Raw genomic sequence first — 22,192 nt, forward strand, 5'->3', positions numbered from 1 at the left:
TTATAGGAACAGAAATCAGCAGTGCATGATAAATGAGTTAATAATGCAAGGAGACATGATGGCTCTCACTGTGCACATACCAAATAAGACAGCACCAACGTTAACAAGGCAGGCACAGACAGACCACGGGAGATGCAGATGCACTCCTGTTCCTGTTGGAAACTTGACCACCACTCTAATCAGGAAGACAGGTCTTACAGCTATAGAGAGAAACCTTGTCTCAAAAAACAAAGAGGCAAAGAATTTTGGAACAATATATTTTTAGTCTTGATTTTCCTGTTTTGTCCAATCTTGAAGTTGAGTGACAGATGAGGTGCTTCTGCCAACATCATGCTCTAATGCCAATTTCTAAAGAAGCCTCTTGCATATATGACACAATTCTTTATTATTGAATTGTTTATTCTAAGCAAGTCGGTGCCCATGTGATTAAGTAGCGCAATTACTAATTTTTATGTTGCATTTTTATTTAATTTCATACTACAGGAGTGGATAAGTTTCTTTCCCCTCCATTTGCAATGCAGACAACATGACAACCTCCTCTATTTCCTTATAAACATCTTCAGTTGTGAAGAATCCAGAAAAGATGACTTATAGGCAGTACTGATCCATGGACAGGGCATTTCTGTCATCTGTTGCCCATGAGGGGAGGAAGTATGTGGCTATGTTGTCACATCCCAGGCAAAAATAGCTCAAGAAGACTGAGGGAGACCTGATCTTTTGCCTATGAAAATCTTTCATTCCTTGATAAGGTTTAGGTTATTATTGAAAATATTTTTATTTTAAGATTCATTGTATTACTGTACTTTTTGAACACACAAACATGAGATTCTGAGTATAAGAATCAACTTGAAAAGGAATTAATGTAGTATGTCAATCAGTTGAAGTAAAAATATCTGGGCTATATTAATATTAGAATGCAATAACTTTTCTTCCTTGTTTGAATAAAAGCATCATAATACCTGAATTCAAAATTTGTGCCACAACCCAGATAGGCGCATGGCCCATTAGCAAGTCAATTGGAGGAAGGAAACTTGTTTGTGTGTTGTTTTTAGCAGAACATCCTTTCCTTGCTAGGAAAAATAACCTAGATTGGTGGTACACAAATGTCTGTGTATACCAGGCAGCTTAGACTCTTAAGCCGGAGTTTATAGCCTCCCATCTCCAGCTTTCGACCCTCCAATCTACATTCTTAGCAGTAAGCTCTGCTGAGTTGTCTCCCACTATTAAGAACGCTCTAAGGAGCGTTTTGTAAGAGATGAGTATTTTTTTTACATATTACTTTAAATGGAAATTTGGGGGGTATTGTGTAATTATTACTTCAGATTTTTAATTGAACACCTGCATGTACAAAGCCTTTTATGAAGACATCGATATCCAACCACTTAAACATTAAAGTTTTTTTTTACATAATTAACTATATTTTATTCAATCTTATGATTGACACCACAGATTTGAATGGAGGCATTAGGATTCTCTTACTGTACCAGTCCTGTGTTAAACCTTATTGTTTCTATTTCAAAGTAAGGAACAGCAATAAGAGAAAGTATATTGATGTGCTTGCATGCATGTCTCATCGCCTGAGGAACGGTGGCATAGTGGTCAGCAACTCTACCTGTTCAAGCACATGTTTGTTAACTCAGAAACCGGAAAATATTTTTATTTGAATGAGATGATATTTAGTTTATGGTTGAGAAATCAGTAATTTTTACGAGACAAGTTTTTTTTCCTCTCTCAGCCTCTGTTATCTTATCTTGACTACAAATTGTAGCTTTTATTCAATTGAATGCTATGACTAGACAGTCACTTTTCTCTATGAATAATTGTTTTACATAGTAGTTAGTAGCAGAAGTGTGGTGAACTCAGAAGAAAAAGCTTTGTCAGTATCAGTGTATGAACAGACAAAACATATTCTATGTCATAATGAACTTACTGCCATTTCTTCACAGTATGTTATTTGTTCTTTGCAAATGATCATACTGTATATCTCCTCTAATTAAGCTATATATCTGCAGTGACAGTTTGAACAGTCAGTCTTCATGGAAAAGATGGATGTGTTAGCTAACTTTATTCTATTTGTGTTTTAAATGTAGCTTATAATCAAATGTTTTATCTGTACTGGATCTATGTTTTATGTTGTGTTGAAAATATGTGGCCTGATGAACAAAGATATTTATGAGAATCACATATCAATAAAACAATAAAACAGACCAATTTACTGATTTCCTTAGTCTCATGAATGAAAAATTGGTTTATACTGAATAGAAAAGAATGACTCTAAACTTACCTTTCTACCTCCACCTCCCTAGTGTGCTGGTGTCCAGTGCATGCAGTGCTGTGGACCAAACCTGGAACTTTGCATATGCTTGGTCAAAATGATACACAGTGTGCTAAATTCTCAGCCTATGAAGACAGTTTTGAAAATATGTTATATGTATTATTTTAAGTTATGGGTATGTGTAGGGTCTGTGTGTGGATGTATGTTTGTGAGAGCAGTAAGAGGAGAGCATCAGATTCCCCTGGAGATACATGATGTGAATGCTGTGGTAAGAAAACACTGATCTCTTAACCACTAAGCCTTCTCTCCAGCCCTGGGATGCATTTTTAATGTTGGATTTAGACACATATGAGACCCTGAGGCACCTAAGATCTGTGATTCACAGTGTGCAAGGATGTTGTGGATTTTATTTCTCCATCCCTTGTAGAGAAAAACTGTCTTGGATGGCTGAAAAGAAATACTTTTCAAATTATCATCTTTTAGCTGAGGTTAGATTAACTTTATAAGTTCATGCCCCTGACCTACTTGTTTCAAAACATCTGTGCCACTTTCTTATTCATGATGACTAAATTGTTTCATTAAATGAACAAGTCTGTTTGAATCCACATAACAATCTATCATATCCCTTTAGTGCAAAGTCATTTTTCATTCAAGTTATGGAGAAGAAAAAAATATATTCCATTTTTCAAAAAGTTGAAGAAAATGAAGTAGGAAGCCCCACATTCTTGAATAAGAATTTAAAATGAAATGCTTAGCAGATTGTCAAAACTTGCCTTATACTTTCTCAAACAAGAAAGGCATTCATTTTACCATGTAATGAAAAGTCCCTAGCTCAACAATGGGTTATAATAAATTAAAAAGACCGATTGTTGCGGTAAACACCCAAGCAATTGCACTCAAAGCCTTCTTTTAGAATCATACTTGAAATCTGTTTGCCATTGATGCTCAACACACAGAAATTTATTTACACTCTAGAATGACTGGAAAGAAGAAATGAAGTGCTTCAAATTACTGTGCAAGAGATGTTTTCTGTGTCTCTTCCTGATCCACAATACTTTTACCCACAAGATAAGTTACCTGTCTGAGTAAACAGCTTCAGCTGCATACTGATTTACTCCAATGCTATGCACAGGCGGCGACATGGCTGCCATCAGCAAGAGGACACTCAGAGATAAGAGCTCCATCCTGAGCATTTATTGTTCTTTTTATTACTAATCTAGCCTTACTTATGTCCCTATTCTCAGGCTGCTAAAACCTCCTGCCAGGTTACACTGTGGTAGTATTATAATGACGGGAGTTGCCCATTATTTACAAATAAGAATGTAAAGATATAAGATTCTCAGGATCTCAGTAAGAGTATCCCAGTCACTGATCATTCTACTAAAGTCCATGCATGATTGTCCCAGAGATAGGAAAGAATATCAGATACCACAGGTGAAGCAGACTCAGTGTTGAGAAAACCAACAGTTAGGCCTTGAGAGTTTAGAATCATCAGTCATAATTACTAATTCAATTGCATCAAAGAGTATGGCACATATTCTATGTGTATCATGTCAGTCTTTGACATAACTATAAAGTTAGGTATTAAGAGTTAAGAGTCACCAGTCACAGCAAACTTCTCAAGTATTTTTAATATTTGGAACACATTTTGTGTTTATTTAAATTTGTTATAGAATTTCAATTAGTGATAAAAACACTTGAAAGTTGCACAATGTAGAAGGCTCATGTCAGGGAACATGTGGGCATGGATGTGAAAAAATTCAAGAGGAACAACTTCTGAAGTGTTAAAAAAGGAATGAAGATGAGGGTTCCTGGCAAGAGAGGGAGAATCCAGTATATGGAAAACAGAATGTATTTCTATTTATATAGAAAACACGTTATAATAGAAATTGGGGCAACTATGACTAGGGAAACAAAGTGAGAGCCATGAAACCAGCACAGCTGTTTGGCACAATCCAGTAAAGCTCAGCCAAATGCTATTTTTGCCAGTGTGCTATCTTTCACTTTGGGTTTCTAATCTCTACATATTACATTTGTAGAGGATTTTTTACATTATAATTCATTTATGTAGTTTCCCCAGAAAATTATTTCAGCTCTCAAAGAAATAACCTTTTCTGGCCCTACTCTGGAGTCTTCCTTGCAACGAAGATTGTGAAAAGCACAAAAAGTTGGATACCTCCAGAATTCTCTTGGAACACCTGCCCCTAGGCAAACTCAGGAACAATAGATTTGATAGCAGATAATATTACAGGTTTCCTCCTATGGGTAGTCTACAGAACATTGCCCAGTGTTGTAGGATTTCTAATCTCATGCCATTGGAAAATAAAAACTTAATAACAAAGTTAGTTTGCCTATAAAAACCTTTGATAATACATATAGATGGTAGAAAATTAAATATAAGAATTTGCCGATAGTAATCAGTCTGCCTCACATTAAGTTGCAGGGAGGCCTTTTAACTAAAAAACAAAGAGAAAAGAAATGAATAGTACAAGTCATCCTGCAGCCGAGAAGAGCTTCCAAACTTTTGAACTAGGCTAACTTACATCTTGTACTTCAACCATTATACATTGTTCAAGGCTTGGGAGCTCCCATACACTGACTCAGGTATTTTTCTCTTTCCTGTTTCACTTTCCTGAAGAATAGAGTGCCACATATCATAAATATGTATGTAGTCTAAAATGATTTGAGACTGATATTACCTATAGGTGTATGAGCAGTAGGCAGCACTATAAAATCCCGCAGTTCATGCAATTTTATCCTTTGTAGCTATTGTTTGTAATAGCCTGCTGCACAATTGTTAGTACATTCATAGCTTCATCAGTTAAGAAATATGGAGACTAAGGGTTGGAATCACATTTAAGGATATGAAGCAGAGGCTTAAGCTCCTCAGTGGTTAATTTAAGATAAGGATGAACTCAATTAATTCCGCCCCCCAATTTTTTTGAAATTCACTTAATTAATTTGCCTAAGTCAAGCTTTAAAGGTCGATGGGCCACAGTGTGGGTATAAATAGTTCTCCCTAAACAGTAGAGAGCTGGTTTCACCTGTATTTTTCTTTTAGAAGCAACTGACAAGCCAAAACTGGCAAGTTAAGTCACAGTAGTTTGTAATAATGGGAAAACACCTCAAATAGAATCTCCAGATAAAGCTGCTTCAGGAGCCATGCCAGAAATGCCTAAAGGTCCTGAGCCAACCCCTTTCCAGGTGTCTAAGTCTAAAGTTCGATAGTCTGGAAACCAGTGGCTAGTCTTTTGTACAGACTGTAAATATTCTGACAAACTGGTTTCCTGGAATTTAATGCTTTCTTTTCCTTCAGAGACTTCTTAAGAATTTTTATATACACTTGTTTCTCAGAAAAATTTGTCTATCCCATTTTTACCTTTCTCTACTTCTCACTCTCTAACCCAGCCTTATCCTATATAAGGGAGGTCTCCGTCACCAAAACAAATTTGGGTCTTGTACCAAAACAACCAAGGGGAAACTTACCCTATCTTTGAGTCCCTGTTCAAGTATCAGTTGTCAGAGGCCTGCCCCAGGATGAGGGTTAGGGCTGGAAGAAGGGTGGATCCAGAGTGGCAAGGGAGGAATCAGACATGGGATGCTACTTAGTTTAGTTTAGTTTTACGAGAGCTGGATGGAGAGGAAGCACATCTCACTATGGCTTGACCTGTTCTGACGACTTGTGTCTCTTGCAAGGTATATTTATACACAAAATCGTTTTCTTAGAAACTTTATTTACTGATTATATAGCTTTAAGGCTTCCTTGGTTTTATAAGTATATAGTAACAAGGGAAACAAAGTGAGCAAACAGTAAATTTCATAAGAACTAAAAGGTAACATTATGATAAAATCAGTTTTCTTTTAACTCCATGCCTTTTTCTTAATATTGGAGTTGTAAAGCCTTATGTTTACAGAAATGGTAGACTGGATGAATCTATTTGAGTTTGATCCTGTTTTATTTTGGCACAGAAGTGAAAGAATCAGAAGTTATTTCCTAGTACCTGTTACATCAAACTTACCTTTCTATTTCTATAGAAATCACAGTATCTCTAACCCTTTTTTGAATTCTTCCTTTCCTTCCCATATGTTTCTTTTATATTTGATATAAGACCACTAATTCTTTTCTTTGGGTCTTCAATTCCAAATAAACCACAGACCCAGATTCCCAGCAGAAGGCAGAACCAAATCTGATAGGCTGAGACAGGCTGCCAATGTCAAGTAAAGAGCTCTGGAAACTCCTGACTTGTTCTTCTTTACTAGGCCTTCTGATAGGCAGCCTCATGTGGACAGGCCCATTGTGTGTTTGGAGTTAGGTAGTCTGCCTCCAAACAGTAAGGGCCCCAGGCATGGCAGTCCTTGGTCCATGAGTAGAGCAGGCCCCCTCTTCACAGATCTGGCACAGGCAAACATCATTTGGCAGAAGTGGGCTGGGTGGATGGTACACTGTGACACTGAGTGCCCAAGGTACATCTGGATTCTTAAAGCACCCTAATGAATGAAGGCCATGGAGGCCATCACCCAACCCTGGGTTTGTCAGAAGGCTAGGAGTTCAAAGTCTTCATCTTCAGAGTCAAAGAACATCTCCAGTCTCTCTATATCAGAAGAATCTAGGCACAGATTAAAGACATTCTGGCAGGCCAGATGGAAATGCTGCTGTTCCAATAGATCAAACATTTGCGGGTCACCTCCAAGCAGGGATAGCTTGATGACACCAGTTGCTAAAGTCTTCCAGAAAAATCCCACAGCAATGGATGAGTCAAGCTCCTCAATGCTCATCCTGCACACGGTGAGGTGGGTGGGGGGTCGTTGGCAGTGGAAGGTCTCATCAGCGATATAGCAGCTGTTAGTCAGTTCCATTGTAGGCTATGTATTCCAGATAGATTAGCTCCTCACCAACATAGCCAATAAAGTAGTAGGCACTGTTGGGCTTCCTTCTGACACTACACACTGACTGGGCCATCATGAACCAGTACTTCAGCTCCTCCACATAGGCACCATTGATGCCTGTAAGTCACAGGCAAAGAGGGATGAGAAACACTAGGGGTCTCCAGGCCGATGGCCTGTTGGTGACTTTAGTGTCAATCAAAAACCCATTACAATGCCTATCTGGCTCTGTAGCATGTGCAGCAGCCCCAACACAATGAAGGCTGGCCCTGCACAGCATTCTGATTTCCTCCATCATCATAGTATTTTCCATTGCTAAGTGAATAGCCAAGGAACTTCAAGTGTCGAATACACCCAGGATCTTGAGGACCCGGGCAACAGTGTTTGCCCATACCACTGGACTATAGGGTTGCCAACTCTCATTTGCGCTATCTGGTGGATGGAGTAGTAGCTGTCCTTACTGTCAAGGAAAGCATTGAGGATGTCAAAGTAGCTGTCAGGCTGTCTCTTCTGCTGAGTCAATCTCCAATCTCGACCTAAGTGGGAACATACCAGAACTTGGGCAAAGATTGTCTTCCACAGTGAAGCATGGAGTCCCAGCCAATATGTGAAGTAGGACCAGTTTCTCCTGGATACAAACCAATGTCTGGATGCTACATCAGGCAATATTTCATTCTTCTCTGTGAAAGTGCTATATTTTCTGCCCAGAATACACACAGGCTCCGAGGTCTCAGGGAAATATTCAAATTTGGCAAACTGGAGATTATAATATGTCAAAATGACTGCATCCACCTTCCCTGTCCAGCTGCCAGCTGCCTTTCTTTGATTCTTAAAACATTGTTCAGCCTCTTGCTTTAGCTAAGTTGGTCTATTCTTCCCCCTCCCCTCACAATATCAGGAAAGTCCTAATCTGACAAGTCTATTCAGGAAAGCAGGTAGTTCTTCTGTGTCTCTGTCATGAACGCTTGTTTCAATACAATTCCTATCTTTACCATGATTCTATAAAGAATAGAAGAACAACAGGATTCCTAAAATTGCTAGCTTTGCTGTCAGGAAGGTACCAAAGCTTGCCATTAATTGAATTATCAAAATTGCTTCTATTCATACTAGTTCCTTGTTTCTGAGGCTGAACATTAAAAGCGAATGATTCAATTATAGTGTGTCAGGCTCTAATATTTCCATGTTTTTTCTGTATTATATTCCTCAGATACCCTGTCTCATGCTTATTAATATAACTTAAGAATAGCCCAAATATTAGGTTCTATGAAAGACCCAATTTTCTGCAGAGCTGTTTTTTTCCCAGGGAATGTCCATAAGTTTCATTCTTCTTAACACTTGCTTTTGTTACCTTATTCCAACTCTACCCTTTGAAGAGAGGCCTTTAGCAGTAAGAAATATCCACCAAGGACAGTGAAGGGTCAATCTAAGACACACAGGCACTGGAACTTTGTCAAGAATTATTCCTAGGATGCTTGGCTTCACCATAAAATAATTTGGTATTGATAATACATATTATCTCTGTACTTGTAACATTTGTCCAGGGGAAAATGATATATGATATGTAGTTTGTTAGAAGTAATAAGTTTGCCTCTTTTGTAGGATCAGTATAAATAAACATTTTGATTACTAATCAGTCAGATATGCAAGATTGCCCTATCCATTTTCTATGACTCATTCATGCATTACTCCCGCCCCCCCTTTTTTTTTTGACTGAATGAGGTTCATTGGAATCCCATAGATATTGAAGAGTGTGTCTAGGAAGTGAAGTGGAGGTTCACCCTTAGCCAAGTTTTCCTATCCCTTTGAGGGTGGAAGACATTCTTTTATATTTTCACCTTTGCCAGTTGTGGGTCACTGGGTTGATTACCATTTATTAAATGTAAAAGTTTCTCAGATTAGGGTTGAGAAATGCAGTAACCCATAAGTACAAGAATAATCATCTGGACTCAGTTTAATACTGTACCCACCTACACAGCATGAAATTAGTAGGTTCTCTTCTAGGGACTATGGCCTGTTTAGACATAGGTACTTAGCCAAGTAAATGGTGCCAGGTATGGATCTCATCTTGCGGAGTGTGTCCTACATTCAACCAGAAAGCAGTTGGCTACTTCTATGATGTTTCTGTCACTATTGCACCTGTGAACTTTTCTGGCCAGACCAATCATTACTTTAGTTCTTAGAATTCATAGCAGCGTGCATATAATTTATTCAAGACCAATGCAGACAGAATCCCAGCATTAAAAGATGAAGTGGGCATGGAGTTATTAGTAAGCTGCTCTGGGAGGAGGAGAGGTGGTTATTTCTAAGAGTGTAGCCCCTGGTAAATAGGATGTTCTCCAGTGGAAAATCATATATACAAGATCAGTCGCATGATGCAAGTTGTTGCTGCACACTTAAACAATGGGCTGAGAGGAGAGGGTAGATCTTGAAGAGCTTTTGAGTATGATGAAAATACATTAAAAGAAACAATCAATGCACCATAGTTTGAAAAGCTAACATTGAAAAAATGTTTAAATTTCTGTCCTATAATTCTGATTACAGTTTTTTCTCTCTTTCTCTTTAATCCTCACCTCTCATCAAGTAATACAACATGTTTCCTATTAGAGTAGTAAACCTTTCCTACTTGTAACATAAACTGAGATTTGTCTATATTCTTAGAACAAGGCTTTGTTTCCAGGCAACTTTTCTCACCTTCCACATTTCATCGTCCTTAATTCTTCCTGCTATATTTGAATACACCAAGATCTTTACATCTAATGCTGTGTACCTCTGCAACTCTTGACAAATGTCTTCAGCAGATAAATATTTCAAAAGTTTGAGAATGTCATACATACATACATACAACATCTTTTATAAAATCCACCCTATTCCCTCCCTCCAACTCCCATTCTATGCCTCTAGTGCCATTTACTCTATACTAAACTCTTCTTTTTAAACCCACCAAGTCCACTTAGTATGTGTGGGACCATTGAAGCAGAGAAAGCCTTTTGGAACCTACATCATCAGATACATACCTGAGCATGGGGACATGTTCACATTCTTCCTGTCTCATAACGTGGTATTCTTGGTTTTCTTAGAATTCAGCCTAGAAAAATGGCCTTGATCAGTGGAGAGATCTCAACGTATGACTGCAACTGTTCTCAAAATAAATCCCTTCTATTCATAAAGTTAACCAGTGTCAGGTATTTTGCAATGATTACACATGTGAAAGAAACCAGTTGCTGCACTGGTAAGTAAAAGAATGATGAAGTAAGCAGGAATTTATCTCAGATTACATCATCAGGAAATGGAGAGGGAACTATTGGTTTCTTCACAATTTCTTATTTTTTTTTTTGCAATTGTAGTTATAGTAGACCAATTCGGTGAAAACCTATTGCCCAGAGCTTTGGGTTCTAAGAGGTATCTTATCAGTCTCTTTATATTGAGGAAATAACTTCTACCACACACACTGTCTGTTTCTTAAAATATTTTCTTTTTTTTTCTGTGCTCAATTATTTAATTTTTTTATTTCCTGAAAAATGGATTGGGCTTTTCTTTGTCCCATGTCAGCACAGAGCTTCTCTTGAGTCACTTTTTGTCTTTGCTAATCCAAAATAATTTATGAGGTTCAAAGTATGAAATTCTCTTGAAGATTCCAGTATTCATATGGTTTAAGCAATGGGAATATAAACAAGAGCACATTCAGTCTTAGTATCTCCATCTCACTTCCCACGCATGTGCCATAGGTACATCCTGTTTTTATTTTCATCTTCTGTTTTCAGTCTTGGTGTGGTGAGTTAGTTTCTTTGTAACTAATGGGGATAGTGGCATAACATGGTCACTAATCAACTTCATCTGTTTCAAAAGACTCTGAAGGGAAAGGTACCTTTAAATAAATAGCCTCAAAAAAAAAAAAAAAAGCCCAAGGAGATTTTAAGCACAAATTTAGGAGTTTTAAAAGGATGTCTAGAAAAAATATAATTAGATAGGATAGAATATTTAATTTCTTGTATGTATTAGTTTTCAGGGTTATCCATTTAGTGTTTTAACCAATCTGAGGGGTCTTCCCTGTGGAAGATTATTTCTCCCACTCTCAGCATCCTTAATTGACTGTACATCTTTGTCTGGGGTTGACATATGATGAGCTTTCCTCCTCTATTATCATGTCTAATCATGGAGTACTTTTCAGTCCTTGCTTAAGCAGCCATGTTAGTTACACTTGATGAGTGTAGCTTCTGACATATTCTTAGCTACAACATGTAACTAAGAGATGTGACCTCATAGAAAATCCCCTGTTCCTCCAGCTTTTAAAACCTTCTGCCTACTCTTCTGCAATCATCTCTAAGCATTGAGTATAGGAGATGTTTCATAGATGTATCCACTAGGGCTAGGCTCAGAACTCTGAATTTTAATTGATTGTGGTTTTTCTATAATGCTCTGTATCTATTAAAAGAAAAGTGTTTTTGATGAGCTGTGAAGTCTATATTTCTCTGTGGGTGTATGGAAAAATGTTGAGAATTTAGTAAGGGATTATTTAGTAAAGTGGAAGTTGTAGACTGTATTTAAGATCCATGCCATTTTTACCCCCAATTGGTTGGTTAAATTTCCAGTACCAGGCATAATTTCCTTTTTCTTGAGCAGGTCTTAAGTCCAACCAGAGAGCTGTTGCTTACTACAAAGCTGTACTTCCCACTATTTTACCATGAGTCTTACCATGCAAAGGTGGTCGTTGTTGTGGTTTAGAGGTGTCATAGCTACATGAGACTTTTGGATGCTTTCACCCATTTAGATATTTACATGGTGTTTTCTGTTAGCATTAAATATTGCCTTCAGATAAAATGTATTCAAGTCAGTTCCAGCTTGGTCCAGGGCAATATTCTATATGTAAATTTTATAAACAACAAAAGATGATCTATCAGTGTCTTTCTAAAGCAAATATAGAAATAGAAAACAACTATGTATATATTATAGATAGGGATACATAGTTCATCACATTTTGAGATGAAAATAAAGCAAGGAAAAGAACAAAATAGCCAATGATGAATATAAATATAAAGGAAATGGTATCTCCTGTGTATACTTTGAATTTCCTATTAGTTTCAATTTTTAAGGAAAAGGTTTAGTTATGTAAGGGAAGTAGTAATTAACTCTGGCAACACATGCATATTATCACTTTCCATTAAGAGGCAAAAGCCTAAGATCAGATGTAGCATGTCAGAAAATATCAATTACAGAAAAATAAGAATTAGTTTCCATAGCTCATTTAAATGATTGGAATGCTTACATGTGCTGCTATGAGGGGAACCAGAGTACAATTAATTACTCCATGAAAAGGTTAGATGTGTATTAAATAGAGAGTAATGAGAAGCTTGTAGCTAATTTGGAATTTTTAATCATTTTTGTAATTGATTCTGTTCCTGATTATTTTGTGCCCTCGTGTCGATTAAAGTAAGAGTTATAAATTGCATCATGAACACTAAGCAAAAGTTCAAGGTAATTTATTTTTATCCATTACTGTTATTACTTTACACTGGTTATCTTTACTCTTATGAGACTTAATAAGCAATTTTCAAAGGAGACAATTCTTACAGATTTCCTTAAAATTGATGAGCATATGTTTAGTTATCTTTTAACTTTGACAAATAACTTTATGTGATGTTAGGAAAAAACAATCCCTTACAAATTTCTTCTCCAAATTACAGTTTGACAAAAAAATATCATCAGTATAGCACATCAATACGTCACATATTCGATTTGTATTTTATTTGCTAATTTTTAATATTAAATAATAAACATTACTATTACTACTGCTAACAAAGTTAAGCATTCTTATATTTGAACCCTAACCTACCTAAGTATTGTAAATATACTTGAATTATTTTAAACTACTTCAAAGAGATTTTCAAAGGCAACTCAATAAAATGTATTAAAAGGTCATTTGAAAAAAATTATCAAACATTACATAATCTTAAAGATGATTAAAGTTTGCATTTAAAGTGAAATTATAGACTTTGACATCTCATGATTATCTAATCATGTAACATGATACATCCTTAGAAGGATACTAGTTACAACTTTATATGTGGTTAATGGAAATCACAGACACCAAGGGGATGCAAGATGGTGGTGCTGAGTAAGCACCTTAACTAAATAGCAGGATAGCAATGAGAGCATAGCAAATAATAGGCCGGTAGTGGGCCCCAGAGTCCCACAGTGCTAGCTTTCCCAGGCGAGACAAGAGCCCACTGCATGAGAAAATATTGGGAGTTTTTCTTATCCCAGGGTCCCCACCAGCAAGGCCTCAGCTTCAGGCACTACAGCACTAACCGTGGTTGGGAGACATGCCAGATAACTGCACCTTGTGAGCTCCCACCACAGAACCGCCCACCCAGGTAGGTTAACTATATACACCCTCACCCCCCAAAAATGCACAGACAAGCACACAAACACTATTCTGCAGCCAAACCCCAAAATAAAGGGTTCTAACAGTCACTGGTCACTAATATCTCTCACCATCAATAGTCTCAACTCTCCAGTAAAAGAAGCAAGCTAACAGAATAGATGTACAACAGGACACACCGTGCTGTTGCATATAAGAAACACATCTCAGACACAAAGAGAGAAATTACCTCAGAGTAAAGAACTGGAAAAAAGTTTTCCAAACAAACAGACCCAAGAAGAAAGCATGAGTAACCATTCTAGAATTTAATAAAGTAGACTTTCCATTAAAATTAATCAAATTTGTAGGCTCCACCTTTTCCAAACCTACTTTATTTTGGGTTCTTTAAATGCTTATACCTCCTTTACAACCCACCTACCCTAGATAGGAAAGAAAGGAGATTTAGGGGAACAGGAGAAGTAGACCTTGTTGAATTTAGTTCCTGGGAGTGATTCCTCTGGAATAGTCAGAAGATTTCAGCAGACCAGGAATGCCACAAAAGTTGCTGATGGAACCAGGAACAGCAGCTGGAGCCCAGAGCCTTGAACCTTTCCCTGGAGTGATTCTCTCTTGGAGCGTCTTGAAGTGCAGTGATGAACATCCAGACAATACCAAGACACGAAAAGCCATGCTTCCTGTTTTGGGGACACACCCCCCCACACAAATATATATCTTCTCAAATTATGTATTAGCATGTTTTTCAGCTGGCAGAAAACAAGCTCCTACATGAGGTGGTTCAAACTCCAAGTGGATAAACATCCCCTGCTCTCTTACAAGTCTATTCCCCATCCCACACTTGGCATCAAACCAAAAACATGTTTATATCCATTACATATACCACTCTTTGGATCAAAACAGAAACATGTTTATATCCACTACAAAAAGATTTGAAGAATGACACTTCATACTCATGAAAGGAAAATTCCATCAAGATTACACCTCAATTCTGATCATTTATGCCCCAAATACAAGGACACCTATACTGGTAAAAGAAACATTACTAAAGCATAAATAAAAACATCAAACCCTACACATTAATAATGGGAGACATCAACACCCAACTCCCACCAATGAACAGATAATTGAGATAGAAACTAAATGGAGAGATAATGAAACTAACAGATGTCATGAATCAACTGGACCTGACAGACATCTACAGAACTTTTCACCCAAACACAAAATAAGATACATTCACTCAGAATCTCATGGAACCTTCTACAAAACTGACTATATAGTCATTCACAAAGCATGCCTCACATACAAGAAAACTGAAATAATCCCTTGTATCTCATTAGACCATCATGGACTAGAGCTGAACTTCAAGAGCAAAAGGAAAACAAAAAGAATACACTCACCTGGAAACAGAACAATGTTCTAACCAATGACAACTGGGTAAGGGATGAAATAGAGAAGGAAATTAAAGACTTCCTAAAATTCAATGAAAATGAAGACACAACATACTCAGACCTATAGGACACAATGAAAGCAGTGCTAAGAAGTTCATATCACTAAGTGCTGTCATAAATAAATTGGAGACATCTTATACAAACAACTTAATGGAATATCTTGGGGTTCTAGGGAAAAAAAAGCAAACACTTCCAAGAGGAGTAGAAGGCTGGGGGAAAAAATCAAACTCAGAGCAGAGATCAATAACTTAGAAACAAAGAGAACAATTCAAAGAATCAACAAACCAAGAGTTTGTTCTTTGAGATAATCAACAAGATAGACAAACCATTAGCAACATTAACTAAAAGGAAAAGAGAGAATATCCAAATCAAAAAATCAGAAATGACAACACAGACATAACTACAGATAATAAGGAAATCCAAAGAATCATTAGGTCTTATATCAAAAGCCTTAAAAGCTACAAAATTTGGTAATTTAAATTATATGGGCAAGTTTCTTGATAAATTCTACTTACCAAAATTGAATCAATACCAGATCAAAAAAATTAAACAATCCTGTATCCCCTAAGGAAATAGAAGCAGTCATCAAAAGTCTCCTAAACAAAAATAGCCCATGGACAGGTGGCTTCAACTCAGAATTATACCAGACCTTCAAAGAAGAACTAATATGAATAATCCTCAACTATTACACAAACTGAAACAGAAGGATCATTACCAAACTCTTTCTATAAAGCTGCAGTCACCTTGATTCCTAAGCCACAAAAAGACGAAACAAAGAAAGAGAATTCCAAACCAGTTTCCTCGTGAACATTGATGGAAAAATACTCAATAACATACTCCTGTCTACCATGAGCAAGTAAGTTTCATCCCAGGCATGCAAGGGTGGTTAAATATACATAAATTCAGACACTGGCCACAGTTTTGTTTGTTTAATTTTTTTGATGTGGTCTATCAAAGTCCAGGAACTTACATTGTAAACTGGGCTGACCAGCCATAGAGCCCCAAGAATTTGCCATCTCCTCCTACCCAAAGTCAGCATTGTAAGACCAACACTGGCCAACACGCCCTGTTTATTAATGTTTGTTCCTAAGCTGCCCTATGTCTTCATACTTGCATTACATACATCTGGATGACTAAATCATCTACACAGCCCTTCATAAAACCAAAATGTCTTCAGTACCTTTTTTTTTTAATGACAAGCTGTTTCACAGAATTCCACTACTGAGGAAAAGTCCACTTTCAATGCCATGAAATAATTTTTTATGCATAAAAAAAGATAAAAAATTATTAGGCCACAATATAGTGACATTTCTTTCTCCTTGACTGTTTTTCAGACTATCTCGCTCAAGTGATAATAATGAATGATACCCTGTGTGAGGTTCCAGGTGTAATGTAAAAGAAAACTTCAATAACATAAGGATATTAGCTTGATTACAAACACAACAGATATGTTAAGCTATTGGTTAACTAAATGCCATTTTAACTTTTCATCTACATGAAAAATTTTTTAAATATAACAAACAAGATTCATGTTATTTTTTGATTCACATTATTTTTATAATAGTAAGTATTAAATTTTAAAATGACAAAACTCTGATTATAATAATAAGTGTCTGTTTCTTATTTCATCTCATCTATAGTAATTTCTGTATTGTATAAATTCTGGAAATCCACTTCATTATTATTTTTATTATTTAGTGTTTATTAAAATGCATGTCAACAGCAAATACGGTACCTGAAAAGTTACAAATTCATTACACTGAAATTATTTGAAATGATGTCATATCAATCATAAAATGTGTTATGGGTTGTTCTAAGCAAATATTTGAACACGTATGCTTGCAACAATGTTGAAGAAGACAAAGAGAAAGCCTAATAAAAATACAAAATGCATATAGAGAGTGATATAATTGCACTTTATGATTCCTTCTTTTAAACATTTTTTTTTTTTTTACATTTTGGGCATTTTAATATTGAGAAGAAGAGTCTAGCATGTTCTATCATCCTTTCAGGTCAGAATAGAGCTTCTAGGATGGAAATATAGTTTACTTACATTTAAATGGAAGGTTATGTTCAATATCTAAAAACACTTCAGTTTTAGAAAAATAAGGAAATAGTTCAGAGCACACTTTTCTCTCACGGCTGGCTGCAACAGACTAAGAGGTTAATCCTCTTCAATTGTGTCAGGAAGGATATTCTCAGAAGACACAGAGGTCAAACTGCAAAGAAACCATGCAATGATGAATTTGATTCCCAAATTTTAGGCACCATTGCATCCTTGATTTTGGTCCTGAGCAGAGCTCAATCACATTTCCATTCTTTCCTTTGTCATGAGGTGACAAGATACTGTCCCTACCATGTTCAGAGCTGCTGAGGACATAGTATGTGATATGTGGCTCTTCATACAATCATGATTAACCTGCATCCCTTACATTTACTCTGAGTCACTGAGTGTACCACCACTGATACAGCAAGGAATGCAGCACAAGAGTATGTAACAGGGGGCCATCAGTGAATCTTCTCCACCATTTACTGGCTTATTATGACAGGACCTTTTGCTTGTCTCTTAGCTTTTTAATTATCATCTTGTCACAGTGAGTATATTGTCTAATGTGTGCACTTGCTGCTTGACATAGAATTCTGTGGTATGGCCCTCCATGAGTGCAAGGAAACTGACCCATCTGTTTTATTTGAAACTTTTGTCAGATAGATTTCACTAAGTAAGGATTACAATGGTAATGGATTCTGTATAGAGCGCTGAGAAACAATGCAATATCTCAACCACTCTAAAGCAAAGCCAATGTACAGTTCCTTCCATTGATAACTTATAATCATAGAACTTGGAATAGATGACTACAGATCCATCCTTTTCTCCTTAGTGCTTCCTGACAGAGAGTCTCTTCCTAGCAGAAAGAGTAGGTAGTCCTACTTTAAGTGAATGAACCATCACCATCTATGTCCATAAGACTTGATTTTCATGGCTATGCACAAAATTGGACAGTTTTGTTAAAACAACAACAACAACAACAACAACAACAACAACAACAACCTTATGTTGCAAACCATGGTGAGTATCAAAGACCAGACATCAAATTGTGAAATGTGAGCCATAATCTCAATTATGTGAGAACTGTCCTTAGTAAATCAAGAAGCCTTCAAAATGATTCAGTTGGGAAGAAAAAGCACAAAGTTGTACCTAAGTATGATTCAGAATTCACAAATTCTGTCAAGATTGGGAGGACTGAAATTGTAGGATATTGATGAGGGGAGTCACTGAATTGTCCTTTACATACTTGGCATGCAGGGTAGGAGAGTGACTAGTGACTTGGATACAGTGTCTCTGACTTTGATGCCCTACTCTTTGTAGTTTATCTTATAACTCAGGTACCAGTTTTTGTTATTGTTGTTGCTGTAGTTTTTTGGGTTTTTTTTGGTACCTCAGGCTCCCCATTAAACATGTTCTCTTTTTCTCAGAGTTCAACTTTTACTTTCTCTGGGTGCTTTCATTACTTTTTAATTGTTGGCTGAAGTTCTTATAGGTAATAAAATTTGGCCCCATTACTGTCCACCCTTTAACTAGTAATTACTGCCTTCATTCTGCTTAAAATAATCTATAGTATAATTCCTTGGAGTATTTAATTAAATCCTGTGCAGCTATAACAGCAATGTGAATTGGATGACTATATTATTTAAATCTTAATCACATTACTATTTGGATATAAAGGATGAATAAATAACAACCAACTCTCTGGAATACAGGTCCAAATACACCAGCATGCATTGTTCTCAAACTCACCACTTGTGAGAGGTCAAAACCTTATAGGCTCAGGTACAATTATAGCAATTACTGATAAGAACAAGATGTTATCTTTATGAATAATGCATATGAAAATTTTGTTATGAGATGCAGGGGCCATAGTAACATATGTACAGAGCACTAATTTCTTCATGCTGCTGATTCTACCTTGGACATTCACCTTTAACCATTATTCCAACCTATTATCACTAGGATAGCAGTCTTATTCCTGAATTACCTCTCTCACCTTTGGTCTTCAAACAAATATAGCCCATCTCTGGCCAGATCACACATTCTCTTATCTGTATTATAATCTGTGTTTCTTCTTTCCATGGAAATTTCACCTTACATTTTACACACACACACACACACACACACACACACACACACACACACACACACACACACACACACCACATTTTATGGACATCTCAGCATCATTTATTTCTTAACTGAAATCCTATGGTTTAATACCTGTCACTAGAATTCAGTTTCTGTCTATTCACACTGGAAGCTGGAATGTCTCACACTGGAAGCTGAAGAACAAGACTTTTCCAGTGATCACTGTTAACAAATGTAATTTCCTGTCATACTGTCCAGATATTTAGATATCTAGAGGTGTGATTAACAATTATTAAGCTCCTGTTCACTAGCTCTGGGTTATTTGTTCTCATAGTTTATTAAAATCCAAACCAACCAACCAACCAAAGAACAATGACTTCTTTCCATTACCATGCCCTTCCCTTGATTTAGTGAAACTTGGTGGCATCAACATTACTGGCTGCACAGGCAGCTGAATATGTCTGACCATCCAAGCTCAGCAATGCTTGCCTTATCCCACTGTAAATGCTGACTATTTTCTCTGTTCATGGTTTCATCACTTATTTAAGTTTAAAAGTACATCTCCCATTGCTTTACCCTGGGATCTTTGAGTCAGACATTGTCATGAGACAAAATTAATACAATACACAGACCATTATGCAAATGCAATAGAAAATTAATAAAGAATGAAAAATTCAGATCTAGCATCTTTAATTGTCCCATTTAAAGCAGGGTTGCAAGACTGTTCACAGTAGAAACATCTCATGAAATCTGCCATCCAGTGTCTTCTCTGAGCTTCACAGCCTCAAGTATTAGTCTATATTCAACATTTATTAAAATTTACAAAATGACCCCCAAACGTTCCACAGTAAGAATCACACTGAGTAAATGTGAACAGAGTTATTTATGTTAAAGAAAATCACCTTTCTCATTCCCAGAGAGCCACCAAAGCACTCCCCTGGCCTTCTACCCATGGAAGTGCCCTGATCAATAACCTGATCTAAATTAGAGGCACGGTGTATCCATGAGTGTGCACCTGTGTGTGCATGTTTGAATTTGTATAAGTTCATATATGTTGATGAACATGGGTGTCCACCAAACTCCCCACTCACAAAGAATTTTGTTTGACACACTTTAAGTTTCCATCCCTATGAAAAAAGACACCTATTGATGGTTTAATCAGCTGTATCTGTTTCACAACACAGCTGATGATACTGAAATACACAGTGGAACAAAGTCAACTCCATAGAGAAGCTGAAAAGTAACATGCAGTCTGAATGTTTCCATGGTGTTCTGCAGAGCAGTGGTAAGTTCTTGAGATGTCAGAGACCAGGGGCAGCAGGTACATCATCTGCAGAGGAACATTTCATAGGGCCCATCACCCATTCTCAAGGGACTTCGATGTCCTGTGCAAGAAGGACCTAGAGAAAAAGGCAGGTAAGAGATTTACAGGGCATCCATGGCTTGCAGAAGGACAGAGAAGCCCTTAGCCAACTGTCCAATTCTTACTGACTGAAATGTTTGTAGTGATAAACTGGCCTCTGTAACTGAGTGGCACTTCAGTGGCCACACTTGGGAATTTTGAGCACGGTAGCTTTTCTTTCCTAAAGTTATAGATGCCAGTGAGGGAAAAATACAGCTCTATTGATGCAACAATGCCTCAGAGAGAAAGAGTCTGCTTTTTTTTTCTTCGACAACACATTATTTTACATTCCCAAATCACATATAGATATCAAACACTGAAAAAAAAAACCTGAGACTGAAAAATTGCTAGAATTCCTAGGCAAATTTCTAGGCAAACTTTAAGTCGCTGTTTTAAATACATTCAGATTACTAAAACTTGCTTGATGGAAGGTTAAAAATTAGCTTTAAAGTATCACTGGAAAGTAATGATATGGGCTAGAGAGATGGCTCAGCAGTTAAGAGCACTGACTGTTCTTCCAGTGGTCCTGAGTTAATTCCCAGCAACCACATGGTGGTTCACATCCATCTATAATGTCATTTGATGCCCTCCTCTGGCCTGCAGGTATATATGCAGGCAGAACACTATATGCATAATAATAAATAAATAAATCTTTAAAAAAAGAAAAGCACAGATGTACATTTTTACAATCAGTATGTATTGTGAATAAACTGAAAAAAAAAGAAAAAAGAAAAATGATTCAATGATCTCAAAAGTCTAACTTTAACAATGAATGACTTGTACACATATGTACATATTTTCCATCCTACGTGTTTTGCAGAGTATTCTTAGATTTTTTTTTGAGGTACAATAAATAAGGACATAAAAATGAATACTGATAGTGAAATTTGTGAGTTTTTTTTTTTTTGGTGTGTGTTTGTGTGTGTGTTTGTTTGTCCTAAAAATCCATTCAGCAGACTTGGACTAGATGGCTAGGGATAGAGCAGTGCATGACACAAGTTAACAGATCTCTTTACTAAGATTAGTAACAAATCAAGGAATATAATACCCTTTTGAAACACAGTTTACACTGTAATATTGGTTAATACAATTTCATAAAACAGGTAAAGCACTTTGATGGAGAAAGAAAATTAATACTGTGTCTGGAGATGCCCTGATCATCTGGGTAAAACTCGTAAAGAAAAAAATTAGCCCTGATACTAAGTGATTATATTGAAGGGTGTAAACAGTTGCACAAGGACTACTCTTCTTTATTCCATTGCTAAAGTAATGGGAGGCGAAATTAAAAGTGCCTTTGCATCAGGATCTAAAAAAGAGAGATACTTAGATCCACATCTTTGATGGCTATTCTTGCTTGTCAACCTGTTGACACCTGGAATTAAATAGAACCCCCCAAATAGATGACACACTTGTGGGAGATTTTTGCTTAATTTGATGTAAGAAGATCTACTTCTAACCTGCATCTAGAAGGTAGGAAGGTACAGAATTAATGCAGATCCTTTGAAATAGGAAAACACTTCTCTAATCTGGGCCACACCCTCTGCATGAATCCTTTACAAGGACAAGGAAGAAGAAAGCTTTTGCTCTTTTCCTGCTTGCTCTTGCCTTGTTAGCAAGCCCATTCCTTCACTAGCATTAGAGGCCACTTCTTTTGAAATCCAGCATCTAC

General features: G+C 36.8%; 1 pseudogene across 1 annotated transcript; it reads right to left on the bottom strand.

Moving 5' to 3' along the window:
* Window positions 1–6,808: 6,808 nt before the first annotated feature.
* On the bottom strand, window positions 6,809–10,189 carry LOC311591859 (cysteine protease ATG4B-like; annotated as a pseudogene). The gene is made up of 3 exons: window positions 10,174–10,189; window positions 9,851–9,948; window positions 6,809–7,987 (listed from the first exon to the last, which is right to left on the bottom strand). The product of its transcript is annotated as a cysteine protease ATG4B-like (transcript).
* Window positions 10,190–22,192: the final 12,003 nt, after the last annotated feature.

The sequence above is a fragment of the Acomys minous genome, assembly GCF_964271855.1.
Source record: "Acomys minous genome assembly, chromosome: 2".
NCBI classification, from domain to species: domain Eukaryota; kingdom Metazoa; phylum Chordata; class Mammalia; order Rodentia; family Muridae; genus Acomys; species Acomys minous.